The sequence below is a fragment of the Taudactylus pleione genome, unplaced genomic scaffold, assembly GCF_031769625.1.
Source record: "Taudactylus pleione unplaced genomic scaffold, aTauple2 ptg001123l, whole genome shotgun sequence".
NCBI classification, from domain to species: Eukaryota; Metazoa; Chordata; class Amphibia; order Anura; family Myobatrachidae; genus Taudactylus; species Taudactylus pleione.
The window spans coordinates 310,349-328,370 of record NW_028285524.1 but is presented as its reverse complement, the minus strand read 5'-3'; the positions used below and the strand labels follow the sequence as shown (position 1 = coordinate 328,370).

General features: G+C 47.7%; 1 long non-coding RNA gene across 1 annotated transcript in view; it reads left to right on the top strand.

Moving 5' to 3' along the window:
• The first annotated feature begins 6,388 nt into the window (after positions 1-6,388).
• Positions 6,389-18,022, top strand: part of LOC148453619 (uncharacterized) — a 46,934-nt gene continuing 35,300 nt past the window's right edge. The window contains exons 1-2 of the long non-coding RNA XR_015874890.1: positions 6,389-6,427; positions 15,199-15,322. This is a non-coding gene — a long non-coding RNA (uncharacterized LOC148453619). The remainder of the gene's footprint in view (positions 6,428-15,198; positions 15,323-18,022) is intronic.

Sequence of the window (18,022 nt, the reverse complement as noted above, 5' to 3'; positions counted from 1 at the left end):
CAAAACATTTTTACATAAATTGCGTGCTTTGGCGAAAAATGACAGCTGAAATTTATTTATTTTTTGTGAAAAATGCATTTAATGTATTGGGACTGGTATTTTGAAGGGACATAAAGATGCGCCAAGTGTTTTAAACATCGTACGTTGCCGGCACAGGTGGTTTTTTAGTGGTTTTAAAGAACCACCTGCGCCAGCCACGTGCGATGTTTAAAACACTTGGCGCAGCCTTATGGCCCTCCGAAATACCAGACCCGATACGTTAAACACATTTTTTACGGGGAAAAAAAATTTAGACTGAAATTTCAGCGCCTGATTTTTGACAAAGTACGCAATTTACGAAATATGTTTTCGCTAAATTATCATTAGGGGGGCTGTCCAAAGGGTTCTGTAAGAAATCCCCACATTTTTACCCAAAAATAGGGATTTTGTAAATTTTTTCGCCTGCTCTAGGCTGGAGAAAAGGTTTCTCCAGTTTTTAGGTGAAAAATGTCAGTTTTTCGCAGTTTTTCACAAATCGGACGATTCGCAAACGAAGGCGAAAACGGCCGATTTCGCCTCTGATTGAATACGGCGCTTAATGTTCGTAAAATTATGCATTGTGCTGTGGTCATTTCCTTGAAGTTCATGGAGTGCTGCGCTTCTCTGCGTTTGGGGTCAGCTTTGGTCTCTGGATGTGCACCCTTGCCGTTTATATTTTGTGGCGCCGACCTCTGTCCGTATAGTATATACATACATACATACATACAATACTGCGCACCGGCACTCCCACTATCCGTGTCATAGGGCAAGAAGCCCAATACTTGCTCTGGTGCCCTCCAAGGAGGACAGCACCCCCAAAATGTAATAGTAACAAAAGTCAGGCGGCACTCAGAGTCTCAGTAAATCCAATACCCTCACCAGAGGGATTTAATGGTCAATGGTCGACGTTTCGAGGTGATCCACCCCTTCCTCAGGACAACATAACAAAGTGAAACACATACAACAAGGCATATAAACACATAAAACAATATGCACTTACCCCACTGTACAACCATGCAACCATGGATTTACTGAGACTCTGAGTGCCACCTGACTTTTGTTACTAATATATATATATATATAAATATATTGTATATGTATATATGTAAATGTGTGTATATATAAAAGATAGCGAGAGCTATAATGACAAACAGCGGTAATCTTTGATTATAACTGTTTTCTCTAGAAAAGATGGCATAACCCCTTTAGCAAGCGCTAAAGGGGTTATACTTCATTGATAAATAGGGGCCTTAGATTGGTGGTGGGATTATTTGATAGGGAGACCAGTCAAAATTTTGCCTAGGGCACCAAATTGGCTAGGGCCAGCTCTATTGTGCAGCCTTAGAAAGTTTACCTTATGTACATATGCTTAGTCTGGGAGCCTCTGTCTGGTCTTTCCTACTGTTAGAATTGCTAGATTACATGTGACAGAGCTAACAGCATCTGACATCTCCTGAGACAGATCTCCCTTGCAGCAGCAATGTCTGTAATAAATCCCTGCTGACAAAAAGTGCTAAAACTCATGGGATAGATGCCTAGTATCGTGTAGAAAGCCCTCTAGACTGGTGAAGTGCAGCAACTCGACATGACATCGATTTCACAAGTGGACGGAAGACTTCTGGAGAGATGTGACCCATGCTGTCTGGATAGCTTCCCACAACTCCCTGATATTTGTAGATGCAGGAATGAACCTCTCCACCACGTCCCATAAATGCTAGATTTGATTTCATGTTGGGAGAACATGGTGGCCACACCATTTGTCAAATCTCTCCAGAATGCTCCTCGAACCAATACTAGACGACTTGGGACCGATGACACGGTGCATTATCCTGCTGGAATATTCCATCATTGTGGGGGTGCATGAAATCCATGAAGGGCTGCAGATGGTCATAAAGCTATGCAACGTAGAGGTTAACGGTCAGTGACATTTTCAGGTGGCCCCAACCCATGCTAGATGAACACACCCCACATCATTATGAAACCACCACCAACCTAGACGGTACCTTGTTGACAACTGGGGTCCATGGCCTCATGTTGTTTGCGCCATATCTGAACCCTACTATCAGCCCGAAACAACTGGAACCGTGACTCACCGGACCACGCCACATGTTGCCAGTACTCCAGTGTCAAATTAGCTACAGTCAGGTGGATAAATATTGGGACATTGACAGAATTTTCATATTTTGGCCTCTATTCACCACCACAATGGCTTTGAAATGAAACAAACAAAATGTGCTTTAACTGCAGACTTTCAGATTTAATTTGAGGGTAATTACATCCAAATCATGTGAACGGTGTAGGCATTACAACGGTTTCTATATGTGCCTCCCACTTTTTAAGGGGCCAAAAGTAATGGGACTATCAACTCAAAAGCTATTTCATAGACAGGTGTGGGCTATTCCCTCATTATTTCATTATCAATTAAGGTCTGGAGTTGATTCTAGATGTGACACTTGCATTTGGAATCAGTTGCTGTCGACTCTCAATATGAGATCCAAAGAGCTGTCACTATCAGTGAAGCAAGCCATCATTAGGCTGAAAAATCAAAACAAACCCATCAGAGAGATAGCAAAAACATTAGGTGTGGCCAAATCAACTGTTTAGAACATTCTTAAAAAGAAAGAACGCACCGGAGAGCTCAGCAACACCAAAAGACCCGGAAGACCACGGAAAACAACTGTGGTGGATGACAAAATAATTATTTCCCTGGTGAAGAAAAACCCCTTCACAACAGTTAGCCAAATCAAGAACACTCTCCAGGAGGTAGGTGTATATGTGTCAAAGTCAACAATCAAGAAAAGACTTCACAAGTGTGAATATAGAGGGTTCACCACAAGATGTAAACCATTGGTGAGCCACAAAAACAGGAAGACCAGATTAGAGTTTGCCAAACAACATCTAAAAAAGCCATTACAGTTCTGGAACAACATCCTATGGACAGATGAGACAAAGATCAACTTGTACCAGAGTGATGGGAAGAGAAGAGTATGGAGAAGGAAAGGAACTGCTCATGATCCAAAACATACCACCTCATCAGTGAAGCATGGTGGTGGTAGTGTCATGGCGTGGGCATGTATGGCTGCCAATGGAACTGGTTCCCTTGTATTTATTGATGATGTGACTGCTGCCAAAAGCAGCAGAATGAATTCTGAAGTGTTTCGGGCATTATTATATGCTCATATTCAGTCAAATGCTTCAGAACTCATTGGACGTCTCTTCACAGTGCAGATGGACAATGACCCGAAGCATACTGCAAAAGCAACCAAAGAGTTTTTTAAGGCTAAAAAGTGGAATGTTATGCAATGGCCAAGTCAATCCCCTGACCTGAATCCGATTGAGCATGCATTTCACTTGATGAAGACAAAACTGAAGGTAAAATGCCCCAAGAACAAGCAGGAACTGAAGACATTTGCAGTAGAGGCCTGACAGACCATCACCAGGGATGAAACCCATCGTCTGGTGATGTCTATGCGTTCCAGACTTCAGGCAGTAATTGCCTGCAAAGGATTTGCAACAAAGTATTAAAAGTGAAAGTTAGATTTAGGATTGTTTAGTTTGTCCCATTACTTTTGTCCCCTTAAAAAGTGGGAGGCACATATAGAACCGTTGTAATTCCTACACCATTCACCTGATTTGGATGTAATTACCCTCAAATTAAATCTGAAAGTCTGCAGTTAAAGCACATCTTGTTTGTTTCATTTCAAAGCCATTGTGGTGGTGAATAGAGGCCAAAATATGAAAATTCTGTCAATGTCCCAATATTTATTCACCTGACTGTACGTCAAGAGCCCAGGTGAGGCGCTGTGTCTGGTGTCGTAGTGTTAATGGGCACTCTGGTGGGTCTTTTGCTGCCATATCTCACAGATGCTAAAGATCGCTGCATTGACCTTCTGCATTTGCGTGTCTTCTGCCAGGGGTGGATTGGCTGTTGGAGTCAGCAGGAAGATTCCCGGTGAGCCGAGGCAGCCTGCAGTGGGGCCGGACCACATTAAATTACACACGGCAGGCTAAAGTGTGAGGCCAGGCATATATTACAGTCTGCAGTCATCCTGCGGGGCTGAGGGGCGGGCTGACAAATGAGGTGGGCGGAGCTAAGTGGGCCGGAAAGTGCTCTACAAAGCTCCGTACACACGGACCGATCAGCCAGCGATAACGATATCGCTGGCTGATCGTCCTGGTGTACTGGATGATCGATATCGATCATCCAGCACACCAATGACTATAGCGAGGTCCCTATAGTAACCTGCTCGATATCGAGCAGGTTGGCCAGCATGCATGGCCGATGGACGGTATCGCTATCGTCCATACGTGCCCGCACATCGCTGATCGTTGGTAGGCAAAAAATGATCGATAACGATATGAACGATATCGTTATTGTTCAAATCGTTCATTTAAATTGCTGCGCGTATACGCAGCATACGTCAGTCAGCCGGTTGTGCTGGGAGGCCACGCTGACAGATGAGCTGGGCGGCAGATGGAGCTGAGGGGTATAAAGGAAGGGTAGTGGATAGATCCCTTTCATTATTTGTACCCTGACATTAGTTACTGTCCAATGTCATTCCTTACTGCACTCAATCCACGTCACTTCCATAGTGTTCACTCTAGCTCCGGCGTGACGCAGGGCCGGAGCGAGAAGGGGGCGTGGTCATCAAAAAGGGGGCGTGTCTATAAGACGCGTCCCCTTTTCGTCACTCTTGGGGGCGTGCCCGGCACTTACGGACACGCCGGGCAGCCCCCAAGCCCTGCAGACAGAGAGAATAGATGCTGGGCGCATACGCCCGGCGTCTATTCTCCGGCGGTGACCGGGTCACCGCAAATTTCTTCACCCGCGGGACACTGCGACCCGCGGGTGAAGACGGCTCCGGCAGGCTGTTAGGGCAGGGCGCTTTTTGCCCTCCTTCTGGAGGGCAGGGCGCTTTTTGCCTTCCAGAAGGAGGGCAGGGTGCCGCGCCCCGCTAAAACAGCCTAGCGGGAACGCTACTTCCAAGTACATATATTGAAGGGGATCTAAACACTCCCATAAAGGAAAGTAAAGGAAGCGCCAGGGCACAGATCTGACAGATGGGCTGCTGGTGCTGATGATCGCAGCTGCAGCCTGCCTCTCGCTCACAGCCACATGTCTCTGTCTGTGAGTCAGAAGCCGCTTGGGCTGGGATCGTTAGCACCAGTGGCCCCTCAGTTTTGATCATTAGACCCAGCCAGATTTTAGATGGGGGCATTGGTGGTGTGTGCTCTCCTCCCCCACTCTTGCAGGGGACTTTAGTCTCACTGTCCGGCTGAGTTTCACTTTCCTCTCCCGACTACTCTGCATGATGCCCCACCCCAAGGTCCCCCACAGCTCCTCCTTTCTCCTCCGCCCCCTGCTTCCCCTCGCTGGGCTAAATAGAGGCACTCAGACGTTCCTCACCTGTGCCTCTCCACCTACCCACCCCACGTGTTCCCCTAAACCGCCACCAATGTGTGCCTCTGCCACCGTTATATGCTGTGCCTCTGCCCCTCCCCTTACAGGTATGCCTCATTCCTGTTTCCCATCCTTTGCCACATTTTCCTTCTGTCCTCCTCTATCTGTGCCTCTGATACTTCCCCCTGCTATGTCTCTACCCCCTTTGTCATCTGTACCTCTGCAACCATCTCCATTTGTCCCTATGCTTCTTTCCCCATCTAGTACCTCTGCTACCTCATCATGTGTGCATATTCCACCTCCCCATGGCTGGTGTCTGCCATCAGAAGTGGTGCAGACCATAGAAATACATGTGTACAGCACCACTTCATTCATCTAAAGGATGGCAGCTAAGCACAATGTTATATTTTATGTATTTTATGTATTTTATTATTATTATTATTTTATGACCGGACAGGAAAATTAAAGGAAAGGATGGCGGTCCACAGATCAGCCATCCGGGCAGCACTGGTGTTAGTGAACAACCGGTGGCAAGCCACTTTCTAGAATATAATCATCCCCTTACATCGCTAAAATACAGAATGATAGACCACATCCCTCCACTTAAACATAGGGGTGATCTGGGCAAGATGCTGCTTAGACGGGAGGCACAGTGAATTTTAAACTCGATGTTGTCGCTCCTTGGGGCCTAAATGTAAGTATTTCGTACTCATGTTTTCTGTGACAGTTAGACTGGCTTGGACGGCTGGGTTGCAGACCAGAGAGAGGTGCCTATGGATGCAGTCTCCTGGTTCGGTCCCCATACATACTTCTGGCCAATATGTTTCTTCTGGGACTATTCCCTCATTGACATCAATGATAGTGACATGAATATGTGTTGCTTTCCTCATATGGTGTATACTACATACTATACTTTTTGATATTATATTTTTCTTTATGGCTGCTCTATCCTATTGACAGGACCCCCGGCAGGAGGCTGAGCATGGTGAAGGGGAGCACATATAAATGGTGAATACACACTTATTCTTTATTTCTGATGAAAATGTTGGTTTAAACATTGAAACGTTGACATACCAAAGGCTGCTGTTTTATTCTTTTGAGAAACCCTGAGTGCCGCAGTCAATACCTGCATACATCCTCATGTTGGAGACATGACATAATGAGAGCAGCGGGGTGAAGTATAGAATTAGAGAGAGTGCCGGTATGCACTGAAAAAAAACAGCACTTCAAATAACTATGCCAAAATGTAATTTATATATAATGCATGCTCATAAAACAGCCTCCAGTATGATTCTTCAGTCACAAATCAAAGTGCTACATGCAGAAAATACCAGTTAATACTTAACGGACTTCATCTGCCTGGAGCCGATACAACAGCAATTGATCATGATATATAGATAGCCCGACGGCCGCTTCGGTGGCCACTGGCATATTCATCACGGGGCAAATCACAGTTAAACAATAACACACACTACTTGTTTTTAGTGCATACCGGACTTTTTCATTTATCACCTATGACTGAGCACCCATCATTCATTTGATTATTGAGTATGCAGGATTTGACTGTATCTTTATATATATCGTGGTCTGGCGCTTCAAATACCAAACCTTTAACTGCAGACGGTGCCTTCACATAAAATCCAATAAGTATGTCATAGGTGCAGCACTCATCCATAAAGAACCACTCCACTCACAGTTCGTTTCAGTGCTTTAATGCACTATCTTCAGGATGCAAAAGAAGACTAATATAGGGTTAAGGTGCATACACACAGTCAGATCTTCCTTCAGATCTGTACAATAACGATTTTAAAAATCGTTCATATCTGAAGGAAAATCTGACATATCTGACATGTTGGTCAGATGAACGATGCGCGTTCCCGCTTGTCAGATAACGATATCTGATGTCTTTGCAGTCAGATTTGGACGATTCCATTCATTTTAATGCAGTCAGAAATCATTCAAATCATTGGTAAAATCGTTTAATTGTTCATTTGACACATCTGACCGTGTGTATGCACCATTAGAATACCTAGCGTTCCCGCTAGGCTGTTTTAGCGGGGCGCGGCGCCCTGCCCTCCTTCTGGAGGGCAAAAAGCACCCTGCCCTAACAGCCTGCGGGAGCCGTTCTCACCCGCGGGACGCAGTGTCCCGCGGGTGGACAAACATGCGGTGACCCGGTCACCGCCGGAGAATAGACGCCGGGCGCATGCGCCCGACGTCTATTCTCCCTTTCTGCAGCGCTTGGGGACTGCCCGGCATGTCCGTAAGCGCCGGGCACGCCCCCAAGTATGACGAAAAGGGGACGCGTCTTATAGACACGCCCCCTTTTCGTAACCACACCCCCTTTTCGGACGCGCGCGCCTTCGTCGCGCGCACAACATTGCCCTCTCTAGCTCCGGCGCCCTGCCTGCCGCCGGAGCTAGAGGGAACACTAAATACCATAGATTATTATGGTACCATGATGGGATGGAATTTATCCTTATCTTTTCTCTGACTATTACCCTAACATACAGGTGTATTCAGGGGGTTTCCAATGCCTCACTTCTATAGAACTAAGTATTTGTGAGGTTTGTCACATACAGGAGTTCGTTGCACTGTGCCATATTTGGGCTGTGGGCTCATGCTGCTTAGCCAAGCATAAGACAAGACCAGTATTTTGCATTGCTACTAGTATCCTACAATAACACAGAGGTTGCATTATACCCAGTGCCATATTGTGTGCAATTTACTCTGCAGCTATGTTTAGCAAAGGCAAGAGTAACAACAGGCATCTGCTCACATACTGCTATCTTGCAAGTTATGTGCTGCAGGCTTAAGTGAGGAGGATTTCATACAAGATGGGCTATGTAGTAAGTATTATACTCCACCTGGCCCATCAGACAGAGCCGGTGCTAGGGCCCTCCTGAGCTTAATTTTCTCCAAGGTACTAGCCACTATTGCGGACCGCATAGCGGATCTGGCTGTAATTCCCCCTATGGGGTTATCACAGCAGGCAGTAATGTCCCCTTTGGGGTTGCCTCAACAGGTTCAGGCGATACAAGCCCCCTGTACTGCCACCATGGGTAGATGTACTTTCTAACTCGGTGCAGAGTCTGGTGGCTACATCTAATGGCTTTCACTCCATGTTGCAGGGTAAGAAGCCCCTTCCCAGTAACCCCTTTAAGCGTCCTGTGGTATCGTCACAGTCCACGCAACTTTCAGATTCTGAGGTATCATCCGATGAGGTAAAAGATGCTGATCTCTTTAAACCTGACTCCCTTCTGGAGGAGAATGAGAGTCGGTCAAAAATAATATTCCTGCTTTGGTGCGAGCTGTCAGATCCATCTTATTAATAGAAGATGACGAGCCAGCCCCTAAATCCAAGCACCCGCTGTTTAAATGGCAGAAAGGGACTTCAGCAGATTTCCCTATATCGGATCAGCTAGCTGAACACATGGCTGCAGCCTGGCAATCGGTCTGGTAAGAGGTTTCAACCACAAAAATAGCTAACTTCATGTTACCCTTTTTCTGTGGCTCATTGTGCAAAGTCAGAAACACCCCCTGTGGATTCCCATGTTACGTGTTTAATTAAAATACGTTGCCTATTCCTACAATTACTTCCTTGAACTACATAGGAAGGTGGAAGATTGCCTGAAATCGATATGCTCTCTTTAAGGGACTGTTGCCCGCCCACCCATGGCTATCACATGGGTAGCTAAACCTATAGAGAGCTGGGCTGACGCACTTGAAAACACTTTTCCCTCAGAAGCTTCTAGGAATCAGATGTCTTTTGTTGCTCACATTCGAGATGCAGCTTCCTATATTGGTGAAGCAACCTTAGATGCCAGTCTCCTAACCTCCACAGTTTCGGCCGCCTCTTTGTCTGCCTGCCGTACCCTGTGGCTGTGATCATGGAAGGCAGATGTGGATTCCAGGAAAGGCCTTGAAGGATTACCCTATAATGGGGAGATCTTGTTTGACCCATTGACAAATATCGTAACCACGTTGGTAGTATCAAAGCGGCATTTCTGCCTTCAGCTACCTCTACTACAAGGCCTCGGACTATGGCCCTGATTCAGAGCCGGACGCTCTTTCAGAGTGCTCGCTCTGAATCAGGGCCTTTTTCTTTTATTTGTGTGTGTTGGCCTCCTGGCCGCTCGCATAGCTGTGGGTGACCACCCACAGCTTTTGCGAGCGGCCAGGTGATGGTCGCGACCATCGGGCTTGTGACGAGACCCTTGAGGTAGGGTCTCATCCATCGCAAGTCCCAGTGGACTTCCTGCTCTAATAGAGCAGGAAGTCCACCTACTGACATCACTGGTGATGTCAGTAGGGCTGCCTACAAACGGCAGGTGTTCCCTTTGGAACGCCTCCGTTTGTCAAGCCAACCCCCCCTGCCCACCTCCAAAACAGGGCGAGCTGTCAATTATAATCAACAGCCGACCTGTATTGGTACCAGACCCGTAGCGACGGAGCACCCGTCATGCGCAGGGGCCAAACATCGACCCGCTTGTGAGTGCTATGCGCTCGCGAGCGGGTCTGAATCAGGCTCTAAATCTTTTTAAGTCCTTTCCTCCTCAAGGAAAGCCTAAAGGAAATCCTTTTCTAGGCATTTGGCTTCCACGAGGGCTCCCCAAAACCAGAACCAAGCAGACGCCCTGCTTCAAAACCCGAGGATAAACCCCTTAGCCTGGTGGGACGGGCCTCCCTCTAGGGGTTCCCAGAGAAGGAGGCCGACTTCTTCAGTTCGCCCAGTATTGGTGTCAAACCACCACGGATGCTTGGAGACCATGAGAGGAGTGGTCTCTCATGGGTATGCCCTCTACTTTCTCAGACTGCCTCCCCACCAGTTTTTATACAAATCCAGAAGGCCATACAGTACTTGCTGCAAGCAGGGGTAATTGTGCCAGTCCTGCTATCTCAGCGAGGGACTGAATATAATTCTACTCTTTTTGGTTCAGAAGCCGAATAGGTCTCATCGGCTTATCCTCAAATCCCTGAACAAATCCCTAAGGGTGCTAAGGTTCAGGGTGGAAACCATATGCTCCATCATCCTAGCTATGGAGCTGGGAGACTTTATGGTATCGCTGGATATTCAGGACGAGTACATACATGTACCTATAGCGCCCTCTCATTACCGATATCTCCAGTTTTCTGCCCTTTGAACTGTCCACAGCTCCATAGGTGTTTCCAAAAATTATGGCTGTCATAGCAGCCCACCTGCATGGTCAGGGTGTCCGACTGCTACCATATCTGGGCGACTTCCTGCTATTAGCAGAATCCCCAGAGGGGCTTAAAAAGCCATCTATAGCTAATCATTGCTTTCCTTCACAAGCACAGTTGGTTAATCATCTGGAAATAAGGGCCTCCCTGAATCCCTCACATAGAATGATTCATCTGGAGGCCCTGCTGGATTCTCAGGATCAGAGAATCTTTCTGAAATCAGACAAGATCTCCACACTTCGAGTACGAGTGCACAGATGTCTTCACAGTCACCGAGTGTCGATCTACTCAGCAATGCAAGTTCTGGGATCCATGTTGTCCACCTTCGACATGGTGGAATATGCTCAGTTCCATTACAGGCCTTTGCAGAGGCTAGTTCTCTCCAGATGGAACAGGTTAAGACATCGGATCAAAGCTCAAACGATGGTGCTCTCTCCGGAGGTGCTTCTGTCTCTATCTTGGTGACTACAGACATCTATTCTAATCAAGGGTTCGCCCCTTTTGGATCCCGGACTGGGTAATCCTAACAACGGACTCTAGTCTCCGGGGCTGGGGCGCAGTGACCAGTCCGCATTCCTTTCAGGGCCGTTGGACATCAGTCCAATCAACCCTGCCAATCAACATATTGGAACTTCGAGGTGTCTACAGGGCCCTCAAACTAGCCCAGCACATACTTCACGGAAAACCTGTACAGGTTCAGTCCGACAATGCCACAACAGTGGCTTACATCACTCACAAGGAGGCACTCAAAGTCGGGCAGCAATGACAGGAGTGTCACACATTCAAACGTGGGCTGAGGGTCACCTTCCAGCCATCTCTGCTGGGTTTCTTCCGGGAGTTCTCAATTGGAAAGCAGACTTCCTCAGCCGTCACGACGTCTATTCCGGGGAATGGTCTCTTCACCAAGTGGCATTTCAACTCCTAGTGAACAGATGGGGCCTCCCAAAGGTGGACCTCATAGCCTCCCGGCACAGTCACAAACTGCCAGTGTACGGGTCCAGAACAAGAGATGCCGAGGCAACCTTTGTAGACGCATTATCAGTGAAGTGGACCTTCCAGTTTGCGTACCTATTCCCTCCAGTCTCTCTTCTTCCTCAAGTTCTTCGCAATTTCAGACAAGACGGAGGCACTGTCCGGCTAGTGGCTCCAGCTTGACCCAGGCGTCATTGGTACTCATATCTTTGGAGTCTCTCCATCAACACAGTTCCTGCTGCCTCAACGACCGGACCTGCTGTCTCAAGGTCCTTGCCTTTACCCGGACCTGGGTCGTCTGTCTTTGACAGCATGGCTCTTGGGACATCCCTCCTAAGGTCCAAAGGATTCTCTAGCTCTGTCATCAACACGATGCTTAGAGCACGTAAGCCAGCTTCTGCTAAGATCTATCACAGAGTGTGGCATAGGTATTTCCAATGGTTTCGTCCCAGAGGTTACGACCTCCAGGTGTTTTGGATTTCCAGAGTCCTGGCCTTCCTTCAAGCTGGATTGGACCCTGGTCTCATTGAAAGTGCTTGTCTCTGCTCTGTCAGTATGGTTCCAACGTAGACTTGCTCCGCTAATGGATATCCACACCTTCCTCCAAGGTGTCTTATGGATTCAACCTCCCTTTGTCCCCCCAGTGGCTCCTTGGGATTTTGCAGTAGTTCTTTGGGCCCTCCATTTGAACCACTAGAGTCGGTGGAATTCAAGTGGTTGACGACTAAGACTCTTTCTCCTAGCAATTGCTTTGGCCAGGAGGGTATAAGAATTGGGGGCGCTTTCCTGTCGTCCTCCCTTTCTGATATTTCACCAGGACAGGGCGGTGCTTCACACTCATCTTGGTTTTCTACCTAAAGTTGTTTCTAATTTCCATATTAATCAGGAAATTGTTGTACCGGCCTTTCAGTCACCAGACCTCACAGCTGGTGAGGCCTCCTTGGATGTGGTCCGTGCTCTCAAAATTTATGGGACCGGACCGGTTCCCTTCGGAAATCTGATTCCTTATTCGTACTCTTTGGATTTCACAAGAGGGAATGGCCAGAAAGCAAACACACTTTGGCTAGATGGCTTCGTTTGGCTATCTCTGAGGCTTATACACAGACGGGCCTGCCTGTTCCAGTTTCTGTTAAGGCTCATTCTACTCGGTCTGTGGGCTCCTCGTGGGCAGCTCGCCGTGGTGCCTCGGCTGTCAGCTGTGTAAGGCGGCTATGTGGTCTTCCATCCAGACCTTCCTGAGGTTCTATGCTTTTGACACCTTGGCCTCTCAGGATGCTTCCTTTGGGCACTGGATTCTACTCTCAGCGCAGGAGCGTCTCCATCCTTAATTGGACTGCTTTGGGACATCCCCAAGGTCAACCCTGTGGACCCCCTATGGACCCTGAAAAAGAAAATGAGAGATATGGTAAGCACTTACCCTTGTTATCTCTCTTTCTTCGAAGTCCATAGGGTCCACAGGGCACCCGCCTTGATGCACCTGGCTTCATATGGGCTGTGTTACTGGTCACTGGTTTTCCATCTCACTTTCTGTGAGTATGGTTCTTGTGTGTTCCAGTCTTCCTTCTTTCTGTTGTTCCTCCGCCGGCCTTGGCTACTTATCAACTGAGGTGCCTGTGGCTCGGGGGCGGGGTAAAAAGGAGGATGGACCAAGTGCATCCTGAGAGCTAAAACTTTTAACTGTGTGGTGCCCGTGGATCCAGATCCAGCTATACCTAAAGGTCAACCCTGTGGACTTCGAAGAAAGAGAGATAACAAGGGTAAGTTCTTACCATATCTCTCAAGCGGGTGTAGCCAGGCTGTATACAAGGTGACTATGCTGGGAGGGTATGGTGAAGGTGTGTAGCCAGGCTGTATACAAGGTGACTCTATGCTGGGAGGGTAGGATGAAGGGGTGTAGCCAGGCTGTATACAAGGTGACTCTAGGCTGGGAGGGTATGATGAAGGGGTGTAGCCAGGCTGTATACAAGGTAGGGTCTTGATCATCGCGACCATCAACCTGGTTGCTCGCTAGAGCTGTGGTGGTCACCCACAGCCCAGCGAGCGGCCAGGAGGCCGGCTCATAAAAAAGTAGCAGCCTCCCTCATTCAGAGCGAACGCTCGCATTTTGCGAGCGGCTCTGATTGAGGTCCAGTGTTTCGGTCAGCACTGATCGGGAGGAGGCCCGCCCTCATATCATGTTCCTTAGCTGGAGAGAGGCCTGCCTCCAATGAATTCAGCAGCCTCTGTTCAGACAGCTGCCTTAGACTGACGGCTCGGCAGTCCCACCCCACCGGGCCACAATGCCACCAGTGCTCCCGAGAGGGGGGGGAGCGGGTACTAATTACCCGACCCCTGCCTTGATGGAGGGGCCCGGTGCTGCCTCCCCCTCCCTCTTACATTAAAACAGCAGCCACAGCAGTCTCCAGTGCCTGTGGGGAGAGCAATCATACTGATTGCACCCCCCTCCACTGGCTATGTGCCGGGTCTCACAAAGCCCACCTCCGTGGCGCTGCAAAACTGTGTTGTTTTTTCTCTAAGGGGGTGTGGCCATGCCTCCCGCAGTTAGGCCACACCCCTTCCCCATGGCCCGGTGCGGCTCTCCTGACCGCCACACCATGCCATGCCACTCCACTCTCAACTCTGCTCCTGGACCTCAGCTCCTGTCTCCCAAATCCCAGCTGAGGTGCTCTGGAGGCTGCTGTGGCTACGGATGCTGCTCCAGTGAGTTTGCGGGGACCAGGCATGCTCAACAACCCAGGTAAGTACTCCCTTCTCTGTGTCTCCACCCCCCTTCAGCCAAGTGTCTCTCAAACCCCCACCATCTCACTGACCCCTTCACCGTCCCCAGTCCCATTGTCTCCCCTTTCCCTCCACAACCATCTCCCCAATCACTGCTCCACCTCTTAAAAAAACCCAGCCAGCCCAGTAACAGTGCCCACCCCATTGAGTCCAGTGTTCCCCCTTCCCACCCCCAATCTCACTGCCCTTCATTCCCGTCTAGACAGGTGCACCCCCATCTCACTGTCCCTTCTTCTAGCCCAGTGTCCCTCCCATATATCACTCTCTCTCTCCGCCCCCACCCGATCATTAGGACCACTTGGTTGGGCACGGATCCCGGCGGACAAAATCCCAACGCCGGCATCCCGACAGGGTTAGGATACCGACATCGGTTGGTCTGTATCCTAACCCCCCCTTTCCCTACCCCTATACCTCCCCCTCCCACCCCCGCACCCTAAACCTAACCCTCCCCCTAGCGCCTAAACCAACCCCTAACCCTCCCCCAATGCCACTACTTACCTTTGGGATTCCAGCGCCGAGATTCTGTCAGGTGTTGGGATTCCGGCGCCGGCATTCTGACCAGCGGAATACCCACAGTCGGTATTATGACCGCATCCCGGACCGCTGGTAGGATTAGAAAAAAAGGCCGGCGGGTCAATAATCTTCATTAAAACATCAATTCTTAAAACCATATATACAAATGGCACCAAATTAGCAAATATATTTTATTAATATAAAATTGTTAGATCAGAGAAACTCACATTTTGCCCTGCCCCAAAACTTCTGTTATTGTGGGATTATCTGGTTGAATCGCTATTGCATGATGATGATGTTGGCTTTATTCCTAGGCAATCGGGCGGCTTCCGCACCATTTGAACACCTGCATGGATAGTGAATACCGACACTGCCAGTCCAAGAAGGATCTATTCTTCAGAGGTTCCCCCGTTGCAGAGAAACCACAATACAATTAAGGTGTATTTTTATTTAGTACACACAAAAAATAGTTAATTTTTTTTCCTTCAGACATTTCACCCCCTGGCTCTACTTGGTGTAGGCCCGTCCATGCAAGTAGTGAATAGTGCTGGTTGCTATCACTGTTAGCCAACGTGTGCCACTTTATGAAAATTTTCCAGGGTCACTTAAGTTTTCCAATCCGCCCCTGCACTTAGTACACACTAATAGGAATAAACCTATTGTAATAGGTAGCCTATTCAGCTTGTAAGAGTCTGGTAGCATGAACTATAATAATTGTTTTTCTTTTCCTTATGTAGTGCATAACACAGTTCGTGGGCATATATTGTCCTGATGAAAGAATACACCAAATGCCTTTAAACTGAATATTTTATATACTGGCAGAGATTATGGGCTTCATTCAGAGGCGGCCGTACGGTCTACTAGTGATGTCAGTGGAGAGCTTCCGGCTCTGACAGAGCCAGAAGCTCTCCGGGGCTTATGACAAGTGAGACCCTACCCTAGGGTCTCGTCGTAAGCCCCGATAGTCATTACCCTAGCGGTCATTAGAGCTGTGGGTGTAAACCCACAGCCTAACGACCGAAACAGGCGGCCGGTCAGGATGCAAGTGGCCACCCAGTTTCTGAACGACCGCTTGCATCCTCCGACCGCCTCTGAATGAGGGCCTATATGTTTAGATTTTGAGGATATACAATGTTACATTGTGTTACATTCTAATTGCTATGCTGCGTACACACGGTACGACAGCAACGATCAGATAACGATCAGACGATCGTCTGAATGTTCTGCATGTGCTGGGTCGGGCATCCAGCACATGCAGCAGACCCTCCACTACTATAATGACCCCCGATCAACAATCACTGGTCCCTATAGTAAACAGGCTTACCTGGTCGATATCGGCCAGGTCTGCCTGCTTGCACAGACGACGGTAGTTCGTCGTCAACTAACATATGTGGACGCGCATCGTCCATCGTATGGTCGTTAGCAGGGCCCAGAAACTGTCAGATTTTAACAATAACGATAGGATCGTTATCATTGAAATCTGACATGTTATCGTACTGTGTGTACAGGAGATTACTCATAGGTCATCCTTAATGTAAAGCTGGCCATACTCTAGTGCGATTTCAAGCCGATTGCCCGATATGCGACACGTCGTACGATGAATCGTGTGGAAATCGTGTACTTTTTAAGGTAGGATACGATGCGATGCGCGCTCCCGCTACTCTTAAAATGTATCGTATGATCAGATGTGCAGCCCATATTATCCGTCGTATGCTGATCGTGCTGTGCTTTTCAGTATGCGGTGCATCATGCGCTCGAGCTGCGTCATTTGTTAAAAAAAAATAGACTGATGCACGCACGGGGAGATCCATGATGCATGCATCTGTCTTTAATAAAATAAACACAGTTGCAGGGATGGTTCACTGAGAAGGTACAAGTTTTTGTACCTTCTGGGAAATACTTGAGGGATTTTCTTGCCTCAATGTGCTTTTTTTTTTTTTTTTTTAAACAAATATTTTTAATAAATTTTCTTTTATCAATAGAAAAGAAAAACAAAGTACATATAATAAAGAAATAAACGATCAGTATTGTACAGCATTACATACAAATCAGTACAGTAGCAGAGTATCTGACATTCCGGCAAACATCTAAATAATATTTCTATAGTACATACTTTAAAGCAGAGGGTGAACAATTACAATCACTCAATTTTTACATTATCACTCTTGCATGTATGACTTACAAAAATACTGTGTGAAAAGCACTTATAAATAAACGGCTGACGAGGCACTCCAAACACAAAAACTAATAAATCATAATCACTATTAATTAGAGAGGGCGTGACGGGATCTCTGCCACAAAGACCAGACTTTATTAAATTTACTCGGACAGCCACGTTTCTGATACAAATAGCGTTCATGGGATGTTGTAAAATTAACCAAGGCGACCCAGGATGCAAAGGTGGGCGGATCAGGGGCCATCCACATGAGGGGAATACAAACCCTTGCCACAATTAAAAGGTTATTGACATATAATTTATGGGAACCAGAGAGTGAATCCTCCAAGTCCAGGCCAAATAAACAGATACGTGGAGTTAATAGAGGTACATGAATACCCGTATCTCGCACACCAGTAACCACACTAGTCCAAAACAAAGCAATACAGGGGCATGACCAGAGGAGATGCCAGAAATCAGCAGACGGAGCAAGGCGCTTGGGACAGGAGTCCACGGCAGAACCTCCAAACTCAAAAAGTGTAAGTGGGGTCCAATGAACCCTTTGCAGAATATACAATTGTATCTGCTGAAATATTGTATATGCCGTAGCCACCTGAGGAGACCCGATAACAATCTTCCAGTCATCATCAGACAGTACCCAGATCATTGTCCCAACGGGCTCTAAGGCCAGCCAAACTCCCTCCTCCCCCAGAAGACAAAAGTAAGGAATAGCCTACCGAAACTGTTCTACTAGAGGGCAGAGTACGCACCAATAGGCGCTTTGGGGCTTCACTAAAGTTAGGAACTGCATCCCTCCACTGCACAGAGAGCATGTTGAATCTGGAGGTATCTATAAAAGAAGTGAGCTGGAAGACCATATTTGGAGGACAAATACGTAAATGAATAAAGAACCCCATCTTGGTACAGCTGCCCAATAGCTACCACTTCATATGACCTCGAAGCCTCTCTACCCTGTAATCCCC